Source organism: Leptosomus discolor, chromosome 1 (assembly GCF_034619465.1).
Source record: "Leptosomus discolor isolate bLepDis1 chromosome 1, bLepDis1.hap2, whole genome shotgun sequence".
NCBI classification, from domain to species: Eukaryota; Metazoa; Chordata; class Aves; order Leptosomiformes; family Leptosomidae; genus Leptosomus; species Leptosomus discolor.
Window position 1 is genome coordinate 51,929,709 of NC_141391.1, and position 26,167 is coordinate 51,955,875.

The following is a 26,167-nucleotide window of genomic DNA, read 5'->3' on the forward strand; positions in this document are numbered from 1 at the left end:
GCTTTATCACTCCCCCTCCTCAATGGGATGGAGGAGAGAAAATGTAATGAAAGGCTCATGGGTCGAGATAAGGACACGGAGTGATAACTCAGCAATTACCATCACGGGCAAAACAGACTCAACTACAGGAAATTAATTTAATTTCTTACCAATCAAATCAGAGCAGGATAATGAGAAAAAAAACCTAAGTCTTGAAACACCTTCACAGGGTTCAAATTGCCGCCATCCCTCTGCCTCTCCCTTCTTCACAGATTTAACTTCACTCCCAAATTCTCTACCTCCTCCCCCCTTAGTGGTGCAGGTGGACGGGGAATGAAGGTTGTGGTCAGTTCATCACATGTTGTTTCTGCTGCTCTTCTTCCTCAGGAGGAGGACTCCTCACACTCTTCCCCTACTCCAGCGTGGTGTCCCTCCCACAGGAGACATTCCTCCACAAACTTCTCCAATGTGAAACCTTCCCACGGGCTGCAGTTCTTCATGAACTGCTCTGGCATGGGTCCTTTCCATGGACTGCAGCCCTTCAAGAACAGACTGCTCCTGTGTGGTCCCCCACGGGTTCACAAGTCCTGCCAGTGAATCTGCTTCAGTATTGGCTTATTTCCACAGGGTCACAGGTCCTGCCAGGAGCCTGCTCCAGTGTGGGGTCGCAGCCTCCTTCAGGTGCATCTACCTGCTCTGGCATGGGGCACTCCAAAGGCTGCAGGTGAGTATCTGATCCACTGTTAATCTCTATGGACTACAGGGGGGAAGCCTGCCTCACCATTGTCTTCGCCTGCAGGGGAATCTCTGTTCTGGTGCCTGGACAGCCTCCTGCCCCTCCTTATTCACTGACCTTGGTGTCTGCAGAGTTGTTTCATGTATCCTCACTCCTCTCCCCAGCTGCTGTTCCGCAGCAGGTTTTTTTTCCCTTCTTAAATATGTTATCACAGATGTGCTACTGCCATCGCTGATGCGCTTAAACTTGGCCAGTGGTGTGTTCACCTTGCAGCCTACTGGTACTGGTTCTGTTGCACACAGGGGAAGCTTCTAGTAGCTTCTTACAGAAGCCACACCTGAAGCACCTCCTGCTACCAAAATCTTGACATGCAAACCAAATACATAAAATTTTTTACAAATATCAGCAGATCTTAAATAACCTAAGAAGGTTTAATTGCTTATATTTATCTAAAGCTTCATTAGACTAATAGGACTGGAACAGTGCAAATGAAAAATTTTATTGTCCACTATGAAATAAATATTAATGATCAAACTTACAAGATTAATATTTCAATGTTTCTTCAATGAAGTAATTAAAAACTTGACTGATCTTGGCTGCCGTGCTCTAAACGGGTTGTATCCCTCCAGAGCAGGGAAGAGGCTGAGAGCAGAGATGAGTCCCTGATGGGGAAGAATCTTCTGAAGCAAAGATGAGGTTGGTGGTGAGAAATACTGCCAGTGGGGAAACAGTGACACAAGCACATGAAGAAAGAAGGCATAAACTGAGACTCAGATGTAGTGGGGGGAATAAGAATATTTTCCAATGAATCAGAGCGAAGCTTTTAAACCTTGCTGATAAACAGAAATCTGCTTAAAACTGCTGGGTAGAGAACAAGAGGAAATCATCGGTTATGTAAAGTTACAATGCAAAAGGAAAAATACTCTTTAAATAATTTTATTTTAATGTTTTCTGTTTAAGCACATCTATTACAAAGCTGCAAACTTCTAGTTAACGTGTTAGTGAAGCCTAGCTTACCAAATTCAAATGTTTGGGGTTTTTGTTTTTAGAATTGTTTACTTTAACAAAAAGCTACTGGTAAATTTGTTTTAAGATCACAGGTAAGCCAGATCTTGTTGTGGTGATATACAGAAGTGGGAAGCACTGGAATGTCAAGGGAAAAACTTTTAGGGGATCCCTAGGCCAGAGTCCCATGCAAAACAAAATAGATTTGTTCCTTTAGCCAGATGCCAGGCTAAGATGACAATATCATGGGCTGACTTTTTCAGCATCAGAATATTAGAAAAACAGCCTTTGGTGGCTTCTGCTACCTAGACAAAAGTGGCATACACGTGGGATAGTGGCTATAGGTTGGTGAGACTGTTTCCAGGTGGTCTCTCTCCTGGTGGAGCTGGAGCAGAACAAGGACCTTCTAAATTCTCCCCGGGGGCTTCCCGTTACAGCAGTAACAGTAGTGATTCCCACCACCACACTTACAGTGATGTTCACCCTTGCTCAGTATTAATCCCTCCCAGAAAGGGCACTTAAGTTCCTTGATGAGAAACCTTGAAAATGAACATGGTTTCTCTCGGCTGAGTACCTCTGTGTGTGAGAGTTCCTCTGCTGAATCTGTAAGTTAGAGACAACCAGTGCTTTTCAAGGATAATTTGCTCAGACAAAAATATATTTTGAAAATAATTAGTTTTCTGAAGTCATTAGAATCCATTGGAAGAGGAATCTCTTTGTGATGAGCATGTGTCTACTGATATAGCTTGATCATATGCATTCAAAGTTTCTGAATAATTTTTTGTGGTTTTAGTCACAGAAGGCACAGTCATTTTTAGTCCCTGTTTACTAGAATTAAATGATTCTCTTGTAGGACTTTACAAAATCCTCTTCCAAGATCCCAGGAGGTGGCCAGGTCTCTCCATTCAATTGTAACACCAATCTGAGAATCCACAAAAGTATGTTAATTATATACAAGTGACCTTGGATTTTCTTCAGAGATAGAGTCTTAGAAATGGAATCTAAATACTTATGAAAGGCTCTGATTCACCCAAGCAGTCAGACATTTGCTTAAATTCAATTAAAATTATTTTTTGGCCAAAAAAGAATGGCAAAAGTTATGTATGAGTTTAAAGGTTTTGTTGAACTTGGACCCAAGAAAAACTTTTCTTTATAGCTTTTTGGTTTTGTTAGTTTGAAACTTTACAGATGTGCAGTCAAGGGGGGAAGTTAGGATTTAAAAATCATGGAGAAGATGAGTTTAGTTTTCTCTAAACAAGAAGCTAATCTAAAAGTAACATTTTTATCTTTCATTACACGGTACCGAAGTGTAATATGGAAAACTGCTTAGTTTGACCCAATATATCATTTCTCCCGAAAAACAATTAAGATGACATAAATTAATGAAATAGAGGGACACAGTTTTCAAATATGCAGATTAGTCAGCATAGTTGAGTTGAATTAAGTGCTGGATAAACAACGATTAAAATATAATATGCTTATTTTTTTAGAAATATTCTTTCCTTTGATTAGTTAGGATTTGTTCTGATTTTCCTGTTGGTTTTGTTGTTGTTTCTTTAATCAGATATCCAGCCTGATTGATTTGCTGTGTGGTGCTTAGTTGGCATAGGGAAGCAATTATGAGGAAGAGCAATTATTTAGAAGTACATTTTGTATGAATTATGCCAACTAATGTCATCTTTCTAGCTTTCCTATTACTCATTCTCTAGCTAGTTATCCATATGTCACAGTATTTTGAAAAACATGTTCAAAACATTTTTGCTTCACATTGTCTATTCTGGTTTTACCCAGGAGATGTGGACTATTTTTAGATGTGGAAATGACAGTGTTAAAAAAAAAAAAAATCTTTTGAAAGCTCATAAAAGAAATTTGTTTAATTATTTGCAGGAGTAATATCTGTGGGAAAAGCTGTAATACTGGTTGTATTGGCTCACTGCTTCAGTAGGTGTATATTAGCATAGCTTCACTGAGGTCACAGAAAGAATGCTGCTTTGAAAACATATTTAAGAAAGGGAAAAATGCCACACAGCAGTGAGGAATGAGGACAGAAATGTAAGAAACATTTGTAAAATGTAAGGTGTGAACACCAAGGTAAGAGAAGGAGGGAGGTGCTCTAGGTACAGAAAGACATTCTCCTGCAGCCCGTGGAAGACACTACAGTAGAGCAGATATTTTCCTGCATCCTGTGGAAGAGAAGACAGTAAAATAGGTATTTCCCCGCAGACCATGGAGAGGAACACGTTAGAGCATATATATTTTAAAATCCTTTTTTTTTTTAATCCTTTTCTTTTCCTTGAGGAAGGCAGCAACTGAGACCGTGGAAGAAAAGAAGTAAATTTAACATCTTTACTAGGCAGCACCACAATCATCACTAATTCTGAAAACACTGTCATTGCAGAATGGGATGCACATAAAACGATATGTGCTTTGATGTAAATACCTTCATTTGAAACATTATTATTCATGCTAAACTCTTCCAAAAAAGTGATGCTCTAAAGCTATTCAAGAGTGTTCTAACTAACTGAGTCAATGTATTTCCAACTCAAGCGGTTGGTTATACAGGTTAAAATGCTGAAATCTATTTTGTCCTTCTCTTATATTCGTAACAAGATTTGAAGGAATGATGCAACTACTGCAGAGGATGTGAGTGGCAAGTGTTTACATTTCTTGGGGCCAAAATCATTATATCCATACTTTAAAGGTTTCTCCATGTTTCACTTTCTGGCTTCAATATAAGAACTGTACATGGCAAAGCTGAATAGAGGACATAGACTTTTGCTCAGAATATATATATTTTCATGTTAACACTAAGATGGGAAAAAAAGAAAAGAGACAATATTTGGAACATTACAAAAGACTTTCTTCCCCCAAGTAATTTATTTTCTTTTGTTTGATGAACATGAAAGTTACATGCAACACCCATGTTCAAGCCTTTGAAATTCTACAAAACTATTTTGTTCTCCTTTTAATTATAATTCAGTATCCATCTAAACACTTTGTTTTTTCCTCTATTATTTTTTATTAAATAAGGCAAAGAGATAATAAAGATCTGCTGTCAATCACCAGTCCTGTTAAAAAGTAGCTGCAACCTTCAAAGGCTAAGAAGGTCGTCAATCTTGGCTCGTGGGAGAGCAAGTTAATAAGCAGAAACTCAACCTTGCCAGGCTGTCTTATCCAAAACCCTTAATACTTTTTGCATGCTTCTTTTCTTCTACCCTCCCTTTTACCCACATAAAAAAAAGCTGTTTAATTAGATTAGTCTGTCTGTCTTTCTCTTTTTTTTCGTCCTGTCCTTATGCAGAACTTCTAGAATACAATAAAGAAAGAAGACTATCATGTTCTACATAAAGTATTTAACATTTGTTTAATTTTTTTTATTCAACATACAGAATTTCACTGTGAGAATACTGTCACATTATGAATACTATATTCTGTTACAGACAAAAACCTCCACAACCCTTTCATATGAAGTCAAATATTTAACATCCAAATCAAAATACAACAGTTATCATTACTTAATTACAAAAAATATTAATAATTATATTCCAAACTGTTACAGAAAACCTTAACTGATGATACCTTTGCAAGTGTTACAAAGAGGTGTGATTAACATGAACTAGTGTTATGTGACCCTGCCTATGTCTCTAGGGCTCCCCGGCTGACTGGTCTCCCTCAACATGGGGTGGTGTGCGTTGCAGTGACCTTGCAGTCCCCGGCAGGATAAGCAGGGTGCCTGTGACAGAAGCAGACCCCTTGGCCCAGGGTGCCTCTTGGTATATGTTTCTCCACACACATCTTCCTCCCACCAGCTGCCTTTCTTTTCCTTTTTTTCAGGCAACAGCCACCGAATTATTACATATATCAGTACAATTATAGAAACTGAGAATCGTTTGGGTGTGAAACTTTGTGTTGTGTTCATGTTCCTTTTGGTAATTGTTCATTCACATCCATTTGTAGATCCTACTCGGCAAGATTTAATCTGCCAGTTACTTCAAAGTAAGTGTACTCCTACCTATTCTATGATAGTCCCACTGTGATCACTAATGCAACTGTTAGATCAGCCATGTTGTTCCTTATTTTTGTGCATTATCACCACTTTTGTAATACTGAAATTACGTTTTGTTCAGCTTCAGATCATTGTGAAGCATTGATAAGCCTTTTTTTTTTTTTTTAGTGGATGGACTACATGACCTCCAGAGGTTTCTTCAAACCTAAATCATTATTTTGCTCCTAGGCTCAAAAAAGTCCTTTACATACTTCATCTCTCTGGCTTTGTATGCCTGATGATTCTCTGAAATTTCTAAGCCCGTTCCTCTTCTTTCTGTCAGATTTCTGAACTGGGAAGCTGATAGGTGTGATTTGGGGCAGAATGCCAGTTAAGATGTCCAAAAAAGTACGTATTATTCTTTTATGAGAATCCGTCTCAGGAAAAATCTTTTTTCTTACATTTATCTTCTCATTCTTCTCTTTCCTTTCTACAAATCTGTGACTCCTTCTTCCCAGTAGACAGTTGAACAAGACGGCAGGTCATTTTCATTTTAGAGGCCTGAAGGAAAAGTCTAGTCCAATCTGCCCATTTTTCACCCTTGAAGTCTTCAGATGCTAAATGTGTACCTTTGAATTAAATGGTGGCTAAAAAGGACAACAGCATACAGTTGTTTCTATGTCACACCAGTGAATTCTAAGCAGGATTTCAGGGGATAAGCATGTCTGTGCTGGGGAAGCCAGGGGAATTCCTAGGACCAAGCTAATAATTGAATGCCCTGATAGTAAATAAACTATCGCTTAGCTGTGTGAAAAAGAAGAGGAGAAGCTAATTATTTAGGAAGGCTAAAGAAAATGTTTAATTTACCCAGAAGGAATCTTTTTCAGATGTTACAGAACTGAAAGAGAAATATTAATCTGTAGGTAGATATTTATCATGTAGTTTCTCGTGATCCTAGACACAACTGGTGACTTTCAGAATTCTAAGTTCTACCTTTTATCTTCTTGAAAATATTTGTGAAGATTACTGACTACCCTCTGTAACGATAACAAAAAAATCTTAGGGGTTAATAACTTCAGCCTCTCAATTCTCTAATGCTTTTCCTTATGCGTATGAATTTTCAGCTGTGAAGTGTTCCCCCAAATTATTTTTTACTAAAATGTATCTAATAAAATGATAGGTAAATTATCATCACATATAACTTAGAAATTGCAAAAGTGGATGCTCTGAAATATAGATCATACAATCTTATGTTAAATGCTTTGAAAATTGTAATTTCTAGATGCATATTGATCAAACTGTGAGGGAAGCTTACTCAGATTGTGCCTGGTTTTGACAATGCTCTACTTAGTAATTATAACAGATTAGAAGGCTTTCTTTGTGATTTTATTGTGTTGGAAAAGAAGAGTTAAGGAAAATTTACTGCCTTCTGTATACAGAGAGAGGAAGTAATTTGCTGCTGTGATTGCCCCAGCAGGAGACAAATAAGAAAAAGAAAAGGATAAACTGGATGCTTTCCAATTTCACTGTTCTCAAAATCTGGATGGATGGTTTAAACATGGTGGGATTTTAGGGTTTTGATCTTGATTTTTTCCAAACTTTTCCTCATTCGACCTTGCTAAATACAGGGATGTAATCTCTTTGGTAGTTCCTTTGTAGCAGTTTTCTGCATGTACTTATTTTAACATCAAAACATTTTTCATTTTACAAGCATACAACGATGAATGGTTTAATTCATGCTCTCTGCCAGCATTTAAGCAGGTAACTTGCAAACAGCGAGCTTAGCAGATGGGAAGGCAGGTAAATGTGCCAGTTAATCTATGGAAAATGCAATTGAAATAGATGGTAACTGGAGGACTGCTAAGATAAATGAGAAGTAGTGATTTTCTCATATAAATATTAGTCGGCTCTAATTTCATTTACTGTTAACTTAATCCTCTGTGAATTAGGTTTATAAAATCTACGCTATCTGAATTGTTTAATTCATGGTAAGAATTAACATTTTTAAATATAGGTCATGTCAGTCAGAATAAAGTAAAGCTTGGTAAAAGCCAAACCCTTTTGTGTAAAGAAAATTTCAACTTTAGATGAATCATTTTCAAGAAAGTTACAATATTTTAGTGCCTGGAAATATAAACAGTCAATGTCTGTTTTATTTTGGACCACATTTTCTCTACTCACAATTTATAAAGGAAAATAATAGTAGTAAAAAAGTTTATTGATATTCAGCCACTTTTACTCATGTTGAACAGAGTGACACATTTCTCCTGAGCATAATGCATCTTACACCCTCCCTCTTCTCTGGTAACAGAGGTGAAAATATTTTGATTTTACCAGTCCTCATACTTTTAATTTATCTATTTAAAGAGCTTGTACTGAATAACTAAGCTCTAAAATGAATCATCTCTTTAATAATAGAAAACAATATTTATATATTTCTGTATGAAATTTTCATACTTTTTTTTTTAACTATGCCTGTCACCACCCATTCAAACCCACAAAATACTACAGATGTAAAATTCAGGTTTATCTGAAAGGAATATGGAGGGGATGTATGATGTATGACTCTCTTCTCATTTCCAAATACCTAACAGTGGCAATTGTAGTAAAATCAGCACAAACACAGTAATATGAAAGCTATATGGCTTCACCAGGTCTTTTGTATATTATTCCCTGTAAATCACCTCCTGATTTTAAGCAATAAACGTTATCATTAGTCTGTACACTGGTTCATTTCCTTTTTTGCAAGACTTAAAACATTTCTAAATGCCTCGTTATGAACCAGCAAAAGGTCAATCGCAAATGAAACTCTAAAAAAAATGAGGGAGACCTGTCTGAACTACATTTTATCTTCATTACTTCAAGACAGGTGAGCATACTGAAAAACATGGAAACCTTTTTATTACGCTTCGTGTCTTGTAAATATGACATTTTAGCTGAATAAAGAAAAACACGTTGCAGAATAGCTGCACTTTCTCTTGGGAATTTGTTAACAATAAGGTTTTTGTTTTAGTTAGTTTGTATAACAGACCAAACAGTTTACTTCATGGCAACACACTATGCAAGATAAACTGAGATTAAACTTCAAAACTATCAAAATAAGCTATTATTAATAATGGCTTGAAGTTACAATGTAAGTCTAATATGTTTGAATTTACAGATTTTAGTTACCAAACCTCAGGCTTTTACAATAGTTTATTTTCCTCACAAATTTCTGAAAGTTGAGGGTTATTTTTTTTAAGATATCCAGTTAGGTAACAAAAAGCAAAGAAAATCTTAGTTTTGGAAAAGTTTACCATAATATACATAAAGCAGGGATAAAATAAATAGGAATATGAAAACTAAAGTACATAAAATATTCATTTGATTTATTAGATTACTAGGGATTTTAATTTCAATAAGAAAAATAATACTACTGAAATTAATGTATTCCTTAGAATAAGGAATCTTCTTCCTTATCCAAACTTCTCAAGTGAGTAAGAACTTTATATTTGAACCTTGTATTAACACAGAAAAAAAAATTTGAGCAATATGACATGGGAAGAACAATGAATTCATGAGATCAGATTATATAATTTCCAGTGAAATTTGCCCATGCTGTTTCATAGCTGTGAAATTACACATACGGAAAAAGAGTGCTTCTCATCCGCATTCCCTCTACCAACCTGCCCTCCTCCCCACCCTCAAAAGGTGGAAGAGTAATTATTATAAGTTTCATTTTTGAGAAAAAAATAAAATTTTCTGATTTCGGAGGTACTATTTTCACTGTTCATACATCTTGCTATTAAGGTGTTTCTACACAAGAATACAGACATGTTTTAAGTTGTATTAAAAGAGTAAAGATGATTTTGCTTTCCTGTTTTTCTTTGCTTTAACCTGAGTTGTTAAGTTGTTGTTTATAATTAATCCCAGGTCAATAGTGACTGAAATTTATTCTTAATTTAGGGCCTGTAAGAATGAATTTAATTGCCATAGGACATTTCCCAAGGGGTACCTACACACACCCCCTAAACAGTCATTATATTTCATGCTAGTTGCCAGTCTTCCTGGCAGTGTCATCGGAAGTCATGATTTGAAATGGTGATTGTAGAATCTAAGTTACACTTGTGGTTATTCATACATAAACACTGTTAGAAACTTTTTTACTATATAATTATTCTTAGGTCTGCATTTGAGGCTCCATTTCCTCTGTGTGTGGTCCACATGGCCTCTCCTTGTAGTTTCTGTCAGCTAGAAAGTCCCACATTTCAGAACTGTTGTAAGACAAAGAGATAGGAAGGAATGTTGAGAATGTATACACATATTTTGAAGAACAGCTGCTGGTAAATGACAGCTTTTCCTTCAAATTTGATTAGCAGAGACAATCAGACACTTTCAAATCCTTTAAACCCTCTAAAAAGAGCTTATGAATAGTTTATGTGCCAGATCCATTGTTCATGTTTGATGCCAAAGCATGATCAGAAGAAACCACATCTTGTACGTGGTTAATTTAAAAATATTACCCTGAGCCTCTGGGCCAGAACATCAGCTGGTGCTTCCCACTGCAGAGTGGCTTTCACATGCAAGTAATCTTCTCTAGACTTGGGCAGGGACTAGAAGCATTTGAAATGAAGAATGGTAGAGATGGAAAGACAAGGACTGCAGATGGAGAACGGTCCCAAGAGGAGTTTGTCTTACAGATCTTAGTTATATAAAAGCAAATATCTTCAGGGATCTGGAAAGAGTAAGCTTTACTTTTACTGTACACTTCCATATTGGACAGTTCAACCAAAATTTCATTCATTCTGTGGAGAGATGGCATTGGAGATGCCATTCTTTATTGCTTTTTGCTCAAGTCAGGTAAAAGGAACATCTGCTTGTAATGCTTTCATCCCTGAGGCTATAGTGGCAAAACTTGTGATAATCACAAGAATAAACGTCAATAAAAAAAAGTCTATAATCCTGTCAGGGAAGTAAAAGCCATACCTAGATGTAGATTTTAGAAAATCAAACTCATATAAAATGGGAAACCTAAAGGTCATCCCTGGGTCAGTTTACTGAAATAAAAGCATAGCTCAGAGCTCCAAGGTATCTAAAAAGGAAATAACAAGATCCTAAATTGGTTAGAGATGACTAGGGTTTTTTATATATTCAGCTCTTTAAAAAGACTCAGTTGTTTAAACTCGTTCTACATTTCTTTAATCAAATCTATTATTAAACAGAGGGAAAAGAAAACACAAGAAAAATCTCCACAAAACCAGGCAAAAAAAAACACCCTGCAAATTGACTAAAGAAGCTAAACCAGAAAAAGGTTTACATGCACAAAGTAAAAAAAAAAAGTTTGCATGACCTTTTCCCATCACTTTTTTGTTGTGAAAGGAGTATAAGAAGAAGCCATAGAGAGTCTGACCACTTCCCTCATAATCAAGAGTTCCTTCCTTGCCCCTGAGATCTGGCTCTGTCCCTCTCAGCAAATTCTCTGCAAGCTGCAGGATCCTATTTTATCAGTGGGGCCATCAGATTCCTTCTCCCGTCACATCTTACAATATCTCAGACCTTGTTTCCCTGAACACGCTCAGGTATTCACTGTGGAAAAAGCGATTCACTTCGACCTTCCAGAGGAAACCAGCTCACACAGCCAGTCCCTTTGGTGGTAACAACACAAAAAAAAAAACCAAAACCAAACAAACCTAAGACCCTCAATAAACAGAACTAAATCATGAAGCTAGAGAACAAGAAGAAGAAAATTCCTCTAGCTCATTCAGGTGGTGAAAAGTATTGGAGAAAGTGTACTGTATGTCTTCTACATGTGTACAGAAGGAGACAAGGAGGTTGCTGCACACCTCTATGAACACTGAGAGCCAGACAAATCTCTGGCTAACTAGTACATGTAGACCCACAGTGTGTTTGCTGAAAGAATAGGTACAAAAGCTTCATAGTAGAGTAATAGTCCCTGGAAGAATTCTGTTGTTATGTTTTAAGCTTGGTCCACATCTGAATTCAAAGCAGGACTGCAATAGAGGAGTGAAGTCGGGAACAGTTCATCCTTCAGTTGTCTCAATTTCCCAATCTGTACATTTGCGAAATTATATTCTCTTAAATGGCCTTAAAATACACTTTCAGCACACAGAACACAAGCATGATTCTCACTGCATGTGTAGCACATTATTAATGTTACTAAAGAGTCTGTATTCTTTTTTAAAGACATTAATATGCAGTAATAAAATATTAACCAAAAGTATGTTTAAAAGTAAAACCCCTTTTGCTAAGGTAGAAGAAACAATGCAACAATCTAAAGCAACAATAGCGCATCATGCCGCTCAATTTGTATTACTACCCTTTAAAACACTTGAACACTTTAAAGCATCAGCTCTGGGTGAAGAAGCACAAAGAGCCAAGATTCCACAAGTTAGACTGGGAATACATGAGTTCTCTGTCCTCTTGGCTCAGCAGCCATGGTATCTACTGAAAGGAAACCCATATAGTGATTTGAGTAAAAGTTATAGCATGACTCAAGAGTGCCTTATCTGGCTTGCTTATAGGGCAGCTCAGGCTCATATAGGGAGGATGTCCTGATACAGTTAGCAACTCAAGCCTAGCATGGTGCTTTGGACTGGGATAGAGTTATTTTTCTTCTAGTAGCTAGCATGGGGCTATGTTTTAGATTTGTGCTGAAAACAGTGTTGATAACACAGGCAAGTTTTTGTTATTGCTGAGCAGTGCTTACACAGAGTCAAGGCCTTTTCTTCCTCTCACACCACCCTGCCAGCAAGTGGGCTGGGGGTGCACAAGAATTTGGGAGGGGACACAGCTAGGTCAGCTGACCCCAACTGACCAAAGGGATGTTCCATACCATATGGCATCGTGCTCAGGATGTAAAGCTGAGTGAAGGAGAAGGAAGGGACATTCAGAGTGATGATGTTGATCTTCCCAAGTAACTGTTATGTGTGATGGAGCTCTGCTTTCCTGGAGATGGCTGAAGATCTGCAGATGCCTGCAAACGGGAAGTGGTGAATTAGTTCCTTGTTTTGCTTGGCTTGTGTGTGCAGCTTTTGCTTTACCTTTACCAGATAAACTGTCTTTGTCTCAACTCTAGTTTTCTCACTTTTACCTTTCTGAATTTCTTCCCCATCCCACTGCGGGGGAGAGAGCGAGCAGCTGTATGGGGCTTAGTGACAGCTGAGGTTAAACCACAACACCTATATTCAATTACTGGTTCTCCTTCAAATAAATTAACAGCATGCTAGGTAGTCCAAAACAATAGTCTATATTATACTAAATTGATGACAGAAAATGTCTTCAACGTTTATGGTGACATCAAACCCTAATTACAGTTATCTTCTCAAGCAAAGCTTATAGCATTTATGGTAGACTTTCTTTTTTGTTGTTGCAGGCATGGAAATGAGAAAAAGGCAAACTGCAAATTGTGTAAATAGAAAATACATGAATGCTATATACATTTATCCATGACTACTTGCTGTGACCACTTCAGCTCCATAGGAGCTTTGAGACTCTAGGAAAAGTATCAACTTTATTTTGATAATAATGCCCTAAAGTTCCAGTGCCAATATCTATAATATAGACATTAACTTAGAAGTATTGTTATCCAAGTGGTAAAAATGAAAATTCATAGATTTCAGTATTTATACGTAAATTAAATTTAAGATGATATATTAAGAAGAGCTAGAAAGTTGACAGTTAATGGAAATGAGTGAACACGCTAAGCTCATTTATTCGGATATTCATTTTCCTTTGAGAAGTTTTGTAAGAGGAACAACAGGAAAGTACTAAACATATTTGTGCACATGTATGTGTGTTCATAAGAAACTTCTTTATCTCAGACTTTAATAAGCTAGTTGCAGAGTGACAATAAAATTTCTGTTAAGAGGCTGTCAAACTTCCTCTCTCCAAACATTAAAATAAAATAATATTTAGGGAAATTGTGAATCTCATTTTTTCTTACATTTATTCTTTTTGTTCCTGTTGTTTCAAGTGTGATTTTGAGAAATAGAGCTTCTCCAAAGGTCAAGAGATGTCTTGTTTGATTAAATTTGAAAGAACAGTGAGTCTGTACAGTATTTCATCTGAAGTAACTGCAAATTAAAGACCATCGAAAGAACAATGCAATGTTCCTTAAACTTACTGAAGAAAAAGCCCTAAGTCCTCCTGAACTAAAGATAAGCATGAAAGCAGTATCTCAAGCATAGACAACAGCTAGAAAAGTTATGTGGGTTTGTGAATTATGCATAAGGAAAATAAAAACCAAATCACTAGGAAAGAAGGAAAAATATAATACCAAATTTGTACACTTAGAATTTAAGTGATGTGCAGAGAAACTTATGCTTTTTGGTATTTATATTCATGGAAAAAACAGCTTAAAGTGCTTTTGAAATTATATTGGAACTAAAGCAGGGTTTTTGAGAAATATAAGTGGATAATACTTTGTCACACATTTTCTCCAGTCTTTTCCATCCGTACTGAAAATTTAACTTGTGACCTCTTTAAGAAAATTGTTGGTTGTGAATATTTGATTATTGAAAAAAAAAATTATCAGCCGTTTGCAAGTAGGAACATAGAGAATACATGTTCTTTTATATGAAAATTATTCACATTCTTTGAGCAGATGCACACTGATAATTTTACTACTGACTGTTGAAGTAAGAAAATATTACCCTTGTTGAGAAGTCTTTATTAAATAGCAGAGATAGATGAATTTGATTTGTTCACATTTCTTTAACAAAGGAATGAAAAGGATCTGTGGTGTCTTCAAGTACTATTCAGGTACATACATGTATTCGTTACTATATTCTGTGAGGTTATATGAGCAATAGCAGCTCAAGAAATCTGTCTGAAAATTCCTTCAGAACCTTAGCGCTCTGAAAGTAAGGCGCTATGTAACTTACACCTTGAGTTTATTACTGGCCAGTTTACGCCCATCTGTTGGAGCAAATTTATCTCTGTTTATATCTTCATTTAGATAAACCATAAGCCTCTTTTTTTTTTTTTTTTCCCCCATTACTGTTTTCCTTACATGAAACATATTCTAGTACACTGATGATCTTAATAATTTTTCAACTATTACTAGTTAGATTTAAGCATCTTTAATCCTGACTGATGAACTTTCAGTGCATAATTCCACAACATGTTTCCTGAATAGATGACTATACTGTTGCAGCCATCAAAGTCTGGTTTTGTAATAATCTTTGGAGAAAATACCTAATGCACAGTTTCGGCTTGTCAATGTAAAATATATGTGATATTATATTGCCTTTTGACAATGACTTCTATATGTTTTGTTCAAACTCTACATTAATATTACAAATGCAGTAGTCCTTACCAAAGACTGAAACAAACGGTGAGCAAATATGTAATTCTACCTTGTAAGTTATGTATATCTGTGTGGTAACTGACAGCTAATTTCTCAGGTATGACCTGCACAGCCTAGAGAGTTGGGCAGAGAGGAATCTAATGAAGTTCAATGAGGGAAGCATAGGGTCCTGCACCTAGGGAGGATGCATGCACCAGTACAGGTTAGGGCATGACCTGCTGAAAACAGCTCTGTGGGGAAGGACCTGTAAGTCCTGGTGGGCAGCAAATTAACTGTGAACTAGCAATGTGCCATTGTGGCCAAGAAGGGTGCCTTAAGAAAAGTGTAGCCAGCAGGTCAAGGGAGGTTATCCTCTTTCTCTACTCTGTCCTGGTGAGGCCACATCTGGAGTACTGTGTTCAGTTCTGGGCTCCCCACTTCAGGAGAGACAAGGAACTACTGGAGGACCACAAAGATGACTAGGGAAATGGAACATGTCTCTTACAAGAAAGGCTGAAAGACCTGGATCTGTTTCACCTGGAGAAGAGAAGACAGAAAGGGGACCTTATTGATGCTTATAAACCTCTAAATGGCACGTGTCAAGAGGATGGGGCCAGACTCTTTTCAGTAGAGCCCAGCAACAGGACAAGGGGTAATGGGCATAAAGTGGAACACAGGAAGTTACATCTGAACATGAGGAAAAACTTCTTGACTTTGTGAATGACAGAGCATTGGAATAGGCTGCCCAGAGAGGTTGTGGAGTCTCCTGGTCTGGAGATATTCAAAACCTACCTGGCTGCTATCCTGTGCAACCTGCTGTAGGCAAACCTGCCCCCTTTACTGGGGGGCTGGACTAGATGATCTCCAGAGGCCCCTTCCAACCCCAACCATTCTGTGATTCTGTATGGTAACTTTGGACAAATACCAGTATTTTACCGGCAGCTGTAACAAGTGATAAAATTGTAGCTTAGATTTGATGGGAGGAAGAGAAACAAGACAGCTACCTATTCTGTTGTTAATTTGCTACTAAGAGACTTTGTTCTTTGTTCTCTGTGTTATTGCAACACTGCAAGAAAAAATAGAATTTTTCTTTTTTTCAGGTAGATACTGCATAACTTATATGTTTGGAAAAACAAAAACCTATTCAGAAAGTAGTTGATCTGGCTTGAAGCACTCTCTGAACTTATAACAATATCTCTTTTTTATTGCAAATGCTTGAAGCAAATAAAACTCTAAACAATACTTTTCATACCCATTGATTTGCAGGAAAAAGTATGAGCCAATGGCTATAGTATTGTTTCTGAGAAGGCATCAGCCATAAGGAGAGACTACTTATGCAGTTTGTTAGTGTTTGTTTTTATGAAGAGCAAAAAGCTCCATATCCTTCAGGAACCGATGTTATTACTTTCTGTTTCATAGCTGCCATATTATTTCTCAAATCATTATCACAAACTGGCATTATCAGAAAAACGATGCGACTCTTCCCAAATGGAGGAAATGTACAGCTCTTGTAACAGTAGCACGTCAATTCTTTCACTAAATATGTTGCAAATAAAGGAAAGAAAACTGACTCATTCTCATCCAAGATCCTTGGACAGAGTGCTGTTTAAAATGAAGAAGCCCATGTTGAAATGAGGACTGGTTTTAATTTTAAAATTTAAAAATAGATAAATGACTCCTTCATACTGAAATAATTATATGTACAGGACAGTTTTGATTTCAGTCTTGTCTCCAGTGAAACATTAATAAATAGGGAAAAAGAAATTTTTCAATCAAACACCTTACATTGGTATTATTTTACTTATGTTACTAGTTCATAAATCTCATTCTCCATCCTTTATCCTGAAGGTAGACATATACCTTCATAAATATATTGATAAAAATTAATTGTTTGAAATATAAAAATATAAAGAGGATACAACGTGGTTCAAAGTTTCATTGAGAAAGAAAGAAAATTTTAGCTGTAGACTAACTAATTTATGTAATTGACAATCAGCATGGGAATCCCAAACTGCTGTCAATGCAGTAATCAGTTTGCATTTCTAAATGGAAAAACATATAGCATGTTTATTGTCTTATGTTTGTGAGATTTTATCTCCTGACTCTTTCGAAAGACAATAAAGGAAAAAGTTTCAAAATCAGGAGTTTTCAAGCTGTTTTTGAAGGAAATTTGAGGTACTCAACACTTAACATACAGGGTTCTTCACTCAGAAAAAAAAAATGTTGCCTGCAGTGCTACAGATGTTTTTAGAATAAACACTCAATAGCAGGCAAGAATAACAACATTTGCCAAACGTCCCAGCTGCTTTCTCAATTCCAGTAAATTGTATGATTTTCTTCTGGATCTACACATTTGTTATTACAAAAGTATTATTCTGCTATTAGAAATACAAAGTGACTCCACTCTGATGGTGCCATCCCGTCCCCAGCAGGTGAGGCTCATACCATCCATCTGTGTAAAACTACATGGGCAGAAATCCATCCATTATGCAATTTCATATAACTGTGGCAGATATTATCGTGGTTTCAGGCCAGGTTTAATAACATTTTGTAATAATGGGGGGAGAAACCAAGAAACTGAAAAATATCTTGCTGAGTTTCAAAGCTGAGTGTTAAAACCTGCTTTATCTGCGAGTTGAATGACATTTCATGTAAAGTTAGTAATACTTAGCTTGCTGCTGAGGGCATAATAATTAAGGTGTTAATGTAAATTATTTGTAAAGGTCTTTTTAAATGATTGGGAAAACTGTGAGAATAACTTGTTAAATTTTGGTTTACTGTAAATAAATATACATATATTATATATGTATGGATACATGTATGTATGTGTACGTGTATAGTATTTTATATTTATATAATTTTAAGCCACATGAAATAAAGAAATTGTTCTAATTATTTATAATGGAAATGGATATGCAGATTAGAATACAAGTCTGTGGTAGCTTTTTCTTTAGTTGACAAACATTATATTATTTATTAATTAGTTTGCTTTATAGGATATACTCTTAGTAAATAGCTTTATCTTAAAATAGTTTTCTGCTGAAAGAACTCTAATACAGTGGATGACTGGAGATAAACTAGACTGCAAAAAGACAGATTATGTTAATATGGATTCCTTAATAATAGTAGTAACAATATATTTTACCATATACTCCCAGAACATTTCATAAATTGATTACAAACAGTGTATCAGGATAACAGAAAATAAGGGAAGGGTGAATGTAAGGCTATATTGAGATTCTGAAGGAAACTGAAGTTTTTAAGGTAAAATTCACAAAAAATAAATTGTTGTGACTAAATATGCATGGTATAAATTTATCCTTTGTTAAGCAGAACAGTGAACATGTATCACCAAAGTTATTTCTTTATTAGTTTTTCATTTGTCATGAAATGCATGTCCATGATACACATGGGCTTCCTTGCAATATCCAGAACTATTACAGAATTACCCAATATTTTTGTGAGATGCAGAAACGACTAATTTGAGAACACATTCATTCAAAGGAGGCATTTTATAAGATTCCTTTAAGACTGTGTTTCAGAAGAATTGCATATATCATTATATTTAGCCTTATTTTAAAATAATGAATAGAGAACTTGCATTCTTCATATGTAAGCTGATGGACATTATCCAAGAGCTTGGTAGATTCAGAAATGCTCCAAAACTGTTTTTGTGTAAGATATGAAAGCCAGAGAAGAAAATATAATTTAGAAATTGTTACCTATAATTTTGGCCTCAAATATCAGCAGAGAGCATTTACACTTTTAGTCAAAGCCATGCAATATTTTAAATTTCGTTCTTTTAACAGAGGAAATCGGGTCTTCATGGAGTATAGTACCAACAAGTTATTTTTTTTTTCCAAAGCAGTGGTATGATTTCAACTGATTTTGAAAATTCTGCTAATGAATTTCCTGCATCTGGCTTTTGAGTTTAGTAATTAGTTACACAGCTGCCAACCTAGCTGAGACGTCTGCAAATGAAATGGAAATATATTCCTGCCTTGCCTTAGGCAGGTTCTCAGAGCAAGAACGTCGTAAGGGGAACTGTTTAGGCTAGACCTTCTCAAGCTGAGGCATATTTTAGTCTAGATCTCCAACTTTCCGAGTTAACTGCCATAACTACAAACACTTATGCAAAAGTGGATCTACTTGCTTTGTCTGTGATATAAACTAAAACTGATGTTACCTGAGTGATTTGAGTGTGCTTAGCTGACTGGACTCTTCTGAAAGATCAAAAAGACTATAGATGCCTCTGCACTGACTCTTGCCACTTTTCAAAATAAAAGCATGTCATAGGTGACATACAGGGACCTCAAAAGTAGAGATCCCAGCAGATTTTTAGCAAATTTACTACGGGAATTTGATGGAAATTAATATGGAAATCACAGTCATTCTCTGGAACACGAGCATTAGAGTCCTCATAATTTTTTTTGTGTGGAATTTTTAAAGTCAGAGTCAAGTCATCTTTGACTATTTTCCTTTTATAAAGTTAAAAAAATAACAATTTTTTTTTTTTTTTTTTTTTTTTTTTTTTTGGTGTGTGGAATACTGATGACAATAAAGGCAACAAACAAGAAGTTCCCATGTTAAGAAAACTGGATTGCTCAGACACATTCTGAAGAGTAGTAGCCATAGATGGTATATGACAGTAGTCACTGAGGTCAAGGGCTCCAGAGCGGAGGATCGCGCCGGGGGACCCTTCCTGAAGCTGCAAAACCGCAAGACCGAGGCGACAGAAGCGCCGGGAGTGAGAGGGTGCCCCACCCCGTCCCCCCAGAGAGGGAAAAGCGAGCTTGAACTCGCCGTGGGTGGGGACAAAAGTGAAAGCGGCCAACCCCCTCACAGACAAGAGTAGACCCCAGGGAGCGTGAGCGACCAAGAGCGCGGTGACCTGGACAGGCAAACAGGACATGGCACGTCAGAAAGGCGAGGGGCGGAAGTTGGGGCGGCCGTTGGCGCAGGCGGGGCAGGCAGGGCAGGCATGGGGGCAGGGGCGCAGTCCCTCTCCTCGCCTTAGAGGCAGACTCAATCAGTGGTCATCACCCTCCCAGAAAAGGATTAAGCTATAGTTTCCACTTGGCCGAAAACCACTGACAGAAGGAATGTGGCGACCCAGACGGAGCTCCCGCACAAACACGCAGCCGTGCAGGTCTCTGGCTGCAGGGAGTGCCTGAGCCTGTCACTTGTGCTGGAGGACAGCGGGGATAACACCGGTGTGAGGTGTGACCAGGTGGCCCATCTGCTCAGCCTGGTGGCAGAGCTGAGAGAGGAAGTGGAAAGGTTGAGCAGCATCAGGGAGTGTGAGAGGGAGAGAGATTGGTGGAGCCACACCCTGCCATCCCTGAGACAAAGGCAGCAGGTGGAGGCTCCACAAAAAGTAGAGGATCCCCTACCCTCTTGTCACAGGCAGAAGGAGAGGACCTTAAAGCTGGGGGGGAATGAAAACACGTACATGCTTGGAGCAGCTAGCGAATCCCCTCTCGGCCTCCCTCACCCCAATTGCCCCTACACAAGAGATATGGGGCCCTAGTAGTTGAGGGCCAGGCAATTGAGGTAGGTGAAGGTGAAGGTCCATCTGTGGAGTTGCCTAGGGAGAGTCAGTCAGCCACACGCATTGTAACTGCCTTTGTTAGGAAAAAAAGGAGGGTAATCGTCATAGGTGTTTCCATTCTGAGGGGAACAGATGGCCCAATATGCTGACCAGACTCATCTTACAGGGAAGTCTACTGCCTCCCTTGGGCCTGGGTTAGAGATGTTACTAGGAAACTCTCTAGTATGATAAGGCCGTCTGATTACTACCCACTATTGACTATTCAGGATGGTAGCGATGAGGTTTCAAAGAGAAGTCCAAAGGCAATCAAAAGGGTCTTCAGGGCACTGGGGTGATTGCTCGAACATTCAGGAGCACAGGTAATGTTTTCTTCAATCCCTTCAGTGGCAGACAAGATTACTGAAAGGAACAGGAAAACACACCTGATTAACATGTGGCTTAGAGTCTGGTGTCATTGGTGAAATTTTGTTTTTTATGATCATTGGGAAGTTTACAGGGCAGAGGGCCTGCTGGCAACAGACAGAGTTTGGTTTTATAGAAAGGGGAAAAGGATTCTTGCATATGAACTGTCTAGGTTTGAGGGTGGAGGGGGACAAAACAAGTGCCACCAGTGATGGACCTAGGGGTGGCATGCCAATGCTGGGGGTGAAATCGGTAGCTCATCTCAAGTGTATCTGCACCAATGCACGCAGCATGGGCAACAAACACGAGGAGCTGGAAGGCACTGTTCAGCAAGATAGCTATGACTTGGTCACCTTCACAGAAACATGGTGGGATGACTCTCACGCCTGGAGTGCTGCAATGGATGGCTATAAGCTCTTCAGAATGGACAGGGAAGGAACGAGTGGCAGCGGGGTGGATTTGTATGCTAGGGAGTGTTTTGATTGTGTAGACGTTAACGATTACGAGGACAAGTCTGAGTGCTTACAGGTAAGGATGAGATGGAAGGCCAATGAGGCAGACATCCTGCTGGGAGACTGTTATATACCACCCAACCAGGATGAAGAGGCAGATGAAGCATTCTACAAGTGGCTGGCAGAAGTCTCTCAACTGTTAGCCCTTATCCTCATGGGGGACTTCAGCTTGTTGAGAGAGTAACTTGGGAGACACCCTGAAAGGCAAGTGGGTTCAGGAAGGCTGGACATTCTTCAAGAAGGAAGTCTTAAAGGTGGAGAAGCAGGCTGTCCCTGTGTGCCAGAAGATGAACCAGCAGGGAAGACAACTGGTCTGGCTGAACAGGGAGCTTTTGCTAGAACTCAGAAAAAAAAAGAGGGTTTACCACCCTTGGACGAAAGGGCAGGCACCTCAAGAAGAGTATAGGGATCTTGTTAGGTCATGCAGAAGGAAAATTAGAGAGGCAAAAGCCCAACTAGAACTCAAGCTGGTCACTGTCCTGAGAGACGAAAAAAAATGTTTCTACAAATACATTAACAACAGAAAGAGAGCCAAGGAGAATCTCTATCCTTTACTGGATGCGGAGGGAAACATTGTCACCAAGGATGAGCAAAAGGCCGAGGCACTTAATGCCTTCTTTGCCTCAGTCTATGATAGTAAGATAAGGTATCCTCAAGGAAATCAGCCCCCTGAGCTGCAAGACGGGGACAAGAGCAGAATAAAACCCCCATAATTCAGGATGAAGCAGTTAATGACCTGCTTTGTCACCTGGACATTCACAAGTCTATGGGGCTGGATGGGATCCACCCAAGAGTTCTGAGGGAGCTGGCGGAGGAGCTGGCCAAACCACTCTCCATCATTTATGAGAGGTCCTGGTCAACAGCAGAGGTCCCAAATGACTGGAGGATTGCCAATGTAATACCCATCTACAAAAAGGGCTGGAAGGAGGATCCTGGGAACTGCAGGCCTGTCAGCCTGACCTCGGTGCTAGGGAGGATTATGGTGCGGTTCATCTTGAAGGCTCTCACATGACATGTGCAGGACAACCAGGGACTCAGGCCCAGCCAGCATGGGTTCATGAAGGGCAGGTCCTGCATAACCAACCTGATCTCCTTCTATGACCAGGTGACTTGCCTAGTTGATGAGGAGAAGACTGCAGATGTCATCTGCCTGGACTTTAGTAAAGCCTTTGACACCATCTCCCACAGCATTCTCCTAAGAAAGCTTTGTGGGTCATGGCCTAGACAGTTACAGTCTAAGCTGGGTACAAAACTTGGTGCATGGCCGAGCACAGGATGGTGGTGAATGGAGTTAAATCCAGCTGGTGGCTGGTCACAAGCGGTGTCCCCCAGGACTCAGTATTGGGACCAGTGTTCTTTAACATCTTTATTGATGATGTGGATGAGGGGATTGAGCGCTCCCTCAGTAAGTTTGCAGACAAATCTAAATTGGGTGGGAGTGTTGATCTGCTCAAGGGTAGGAAGGCTCTGCACAGGGATCTGGACAGGCTGGATTGATGGTCCAAGGCCAATTGTGTGAGGTTCAACAAGGCCAAGTGCCGGGTTCTCCACTTCAGTCTCAACAACCCCATGCAGCGCTACAGGCTTGGTGTGTGTGGCTGGAAATCTGCCTGGAGGAAAAGGACCTAGGGGTGCTGGTCAACAGCCAGCTGAACATGAGCCAGCAGTGTGCCCAGGTGGCCAAGGCCAACAGCATCCTGGCCTGTATCAGAAATAGCATGGCCGGCAGGAGTAGGGAGGTGATCATGCCCCTGTTCTCAGCACTGGTGAGGCTGCATCTCGAATACTGTGTTCAGTTTTGGGCCCTTCACTCTACAAGAAGGACATTGAGGTGCTGGAGCATGTCCAGAGAAAGGCAACAAAGCTGGTGAAGGATCTAGAGAACAGGTCTTACAAGGAGCAGCTGAGGGAACTGGGGTTGTTTGCTGTGGAGAAGAGAAGACTGAGGGGAGACCTTATTGCTCTCTAGAACTACCTGAAAGGAGATTGTAGTGATGTGAGGTTTGGTCTCTTCTTCTAAGTAACAAGTGATAGGATGAGAGGATATGGCCTCAAGTTGCTCCAGAAGAGGTTTAGGTTGGACATTAGGAAAAATTTCCTTACCAAAAGTGTTGTCAAACATCAGAACAGGCTGCCCAGGGAAGTGGTGGAGTCACCATGCCTGGAGATGTTCAAAAAATATGTTGATGTAGTGCTTCTGGACATGGTTTAGTGGGCGTGGTGGTGGTAGTTTGATGGTTGGACTTCATGATCTTGGAGGTCTATTCCAACCTAATGATTCTATGATTCTAGAAGGCTTGCTTAAAAGTATTGAAATGTCTTTCATAACCCTAACTGTAATGCAAGTATACTTTTTTGAAAAATACAAATAAACCCACAAAAGTTTTGAATATTAGTGTCTGAATTTTTTATATGATCACAATTTTTTATTACCTTGCTTCAGGGGTGCTGAAAACTGTGAAATAATATATCTATTCATAAATGAATTCCAGTAGTTGAAGTTGGCGCATAAGCAAGTTATAGTTTTAGTAAAGAATTTTCTAGTAGTCAATAAAGAGCTAATGAAATCAATCTAATAATATGATATTATGTGACAATGAACAAATGCAATTATAGATAAAATAAAAACACTGTTAATGATATTGTTAAACTATACATGTTTTACTGGTATACACAGAACTAGTTTTTACATGCTGCATTTTCACAAACCAGTTTTCAGTAGCTGCAAATGTGTGCTTCTCCAAACAAAAAGGAATTTAATAATTTGGCAGTTGTTTTAATACACTTGATAAATCAATGTACTGCAGACCAGATAGGTCAGTAAAAGAGGTTTAAAATATTCTTTAATCATTAGTAATCACATGTTTATGAATGTGACTGCATTTCTGTGACAGCATTTCTGAACATGATATATTTATTTAGTTAAATAAACAGCATTAGGTAAAAAAAAAAAGAAAGTAAGAAATTATCTATTGAAAAGGAACATTTGAAAAGTCACATTGGGAATTAAAATATTAAAGAAAGCCTCAGAGGAGAAACATTTATTAGTGGACTGGATGGCAACATGGGAATTTAAACAAATGCTGTTACTTATATCTCTGATCAGAAATTGTATTCTTCAGTAAAATTCAGATTTATAGAAAAGAATTAAATTGTTTCTTTGGGCTAAATATGTTTCTTCCTTTTCCTTTCCATTGTCTACAAAGAAGAGTGAACATGAACTTGAATGTGACTACCACATCCCTTGTATGCTTTGATCATGGAAAAGGTATTGTCTGGCAAAAAAGACTTGATGTTGAAAGTCTGGTCCCAGGCTTTCTACATGTAGTAAGATGAGCTGCATTTTCCTCTCTCAAGTGAACAACAGAGGGAGTTTTGTCTAAGACCACATAAGCATAAAAATGGCAGATGTCTTTACTTTCAGCAGCTTCCAGTGATCAGCCTGAAAAAGCATTCATCAGCAAACATACAATAGTGAGTGCTAGATGTCAAAAAGAGATGGTTAGAATGATCAGTGTTCCCTGTGTTTCATCAAGCAGAGGCATTTTTTGGCTCCTTTTGGCTCCTTTTGGCTGTGTAGTCTGGCCTAACTCTCAGTGTAGGGATACTTATCTCACTGCTTTCAATAATGGAAAAACAAACCTTTTTAATTATAACAAGTATTTTAGAACCACTGACCCAGAGATATTAAATAAATAAAATATAAAAATTAATAATTAGGAAGGTAGCACCATGAGGTTATTAACACCCTGACCTTTATTACTGCTGTTCCATTTATGGAATTGAAAAGAATTAAATGCTTTTAAAAAATGGATCCATGCTATTTTTTTTTTCATTGGAGTAAACAGAATTTACTAGACAATTAAACTAGTCAAAAAAGATATATATTTTTCAGTTTAATTTAAGAAAATATAACAGGCTTTTGAGCATCTTGTTTTGAAAAGAAAAAGAAGTGTCTGACATTATGACTACCACTAGTTATAAGCAAATACTGAAAAGTTTGGTCTTTGGATATGCTGAAGTTTGCTTTCAGTTCCTTCCATCAGCCATTGCAGTTTACGTGCTGTGGTTTCATTTTTTTAAATATCAGTTTTAAATAAAGCAGCTTCTATACTTCAGAGACTTACACTTTAATGTTCCCAAACTGACTTAAGACACATCTCAGAGTAAATTCTAGTAGCATTAGCTAATGCACCACAAAAGATTTTAACCTAGTTGTTTAATGAGAATCCGTATTCTGAGTACCAGAAAGAAAAACTTGTATAGGACAGAGACAGGTTTCTCTCTGAAGCACAACATGATTAAGAGTCAACTGTTCTGCTACTGTCTTAGGCTGGTATGATCATTAACCATAAGGTATGACTTTTAAATGGGATTGCACAATTCATGTGAGCAAAATCCAAATATCACAACAAAGAGCTTGGCTCAAAAAAGAATTGCCAGGTACAATAGAAAGATTTATTTCAGATAGTTTATTTGCCTTTAAGCTACAACATAGTTTACCATAGTTTACTTTTACGTTATATGTACTCCTTCAAAATACTTAAGAAGGTAATGAAAAGCGATATATATATAACAGCCTTTAAAATAAAAGTAATTACGTGACTGTAGCCACATCACAGGAATAACTTCTTTGTGCTTCTACTGCTGCTATTGTGATTACAAAATTATATTTCTTATTAAGTCCTCAACTATCCTTTAGGCATAGGGA

General features: G+C 38.1%; 1 pseudogene; it reads left to right on the plus strand.

Moving 5' to 3' along the window:
* The first annotated feature begins 22,952 nt into the window (after positions 1 to 22,952).
* LOC147416219 (uncharacterized) lies at positions 22,953 to 23,668 on the plus strand (annotated as a pseudogene).
* The last annotated feature ends 2,499 nt before the right edge of the window (positions 23,669 to 26,167 follow it).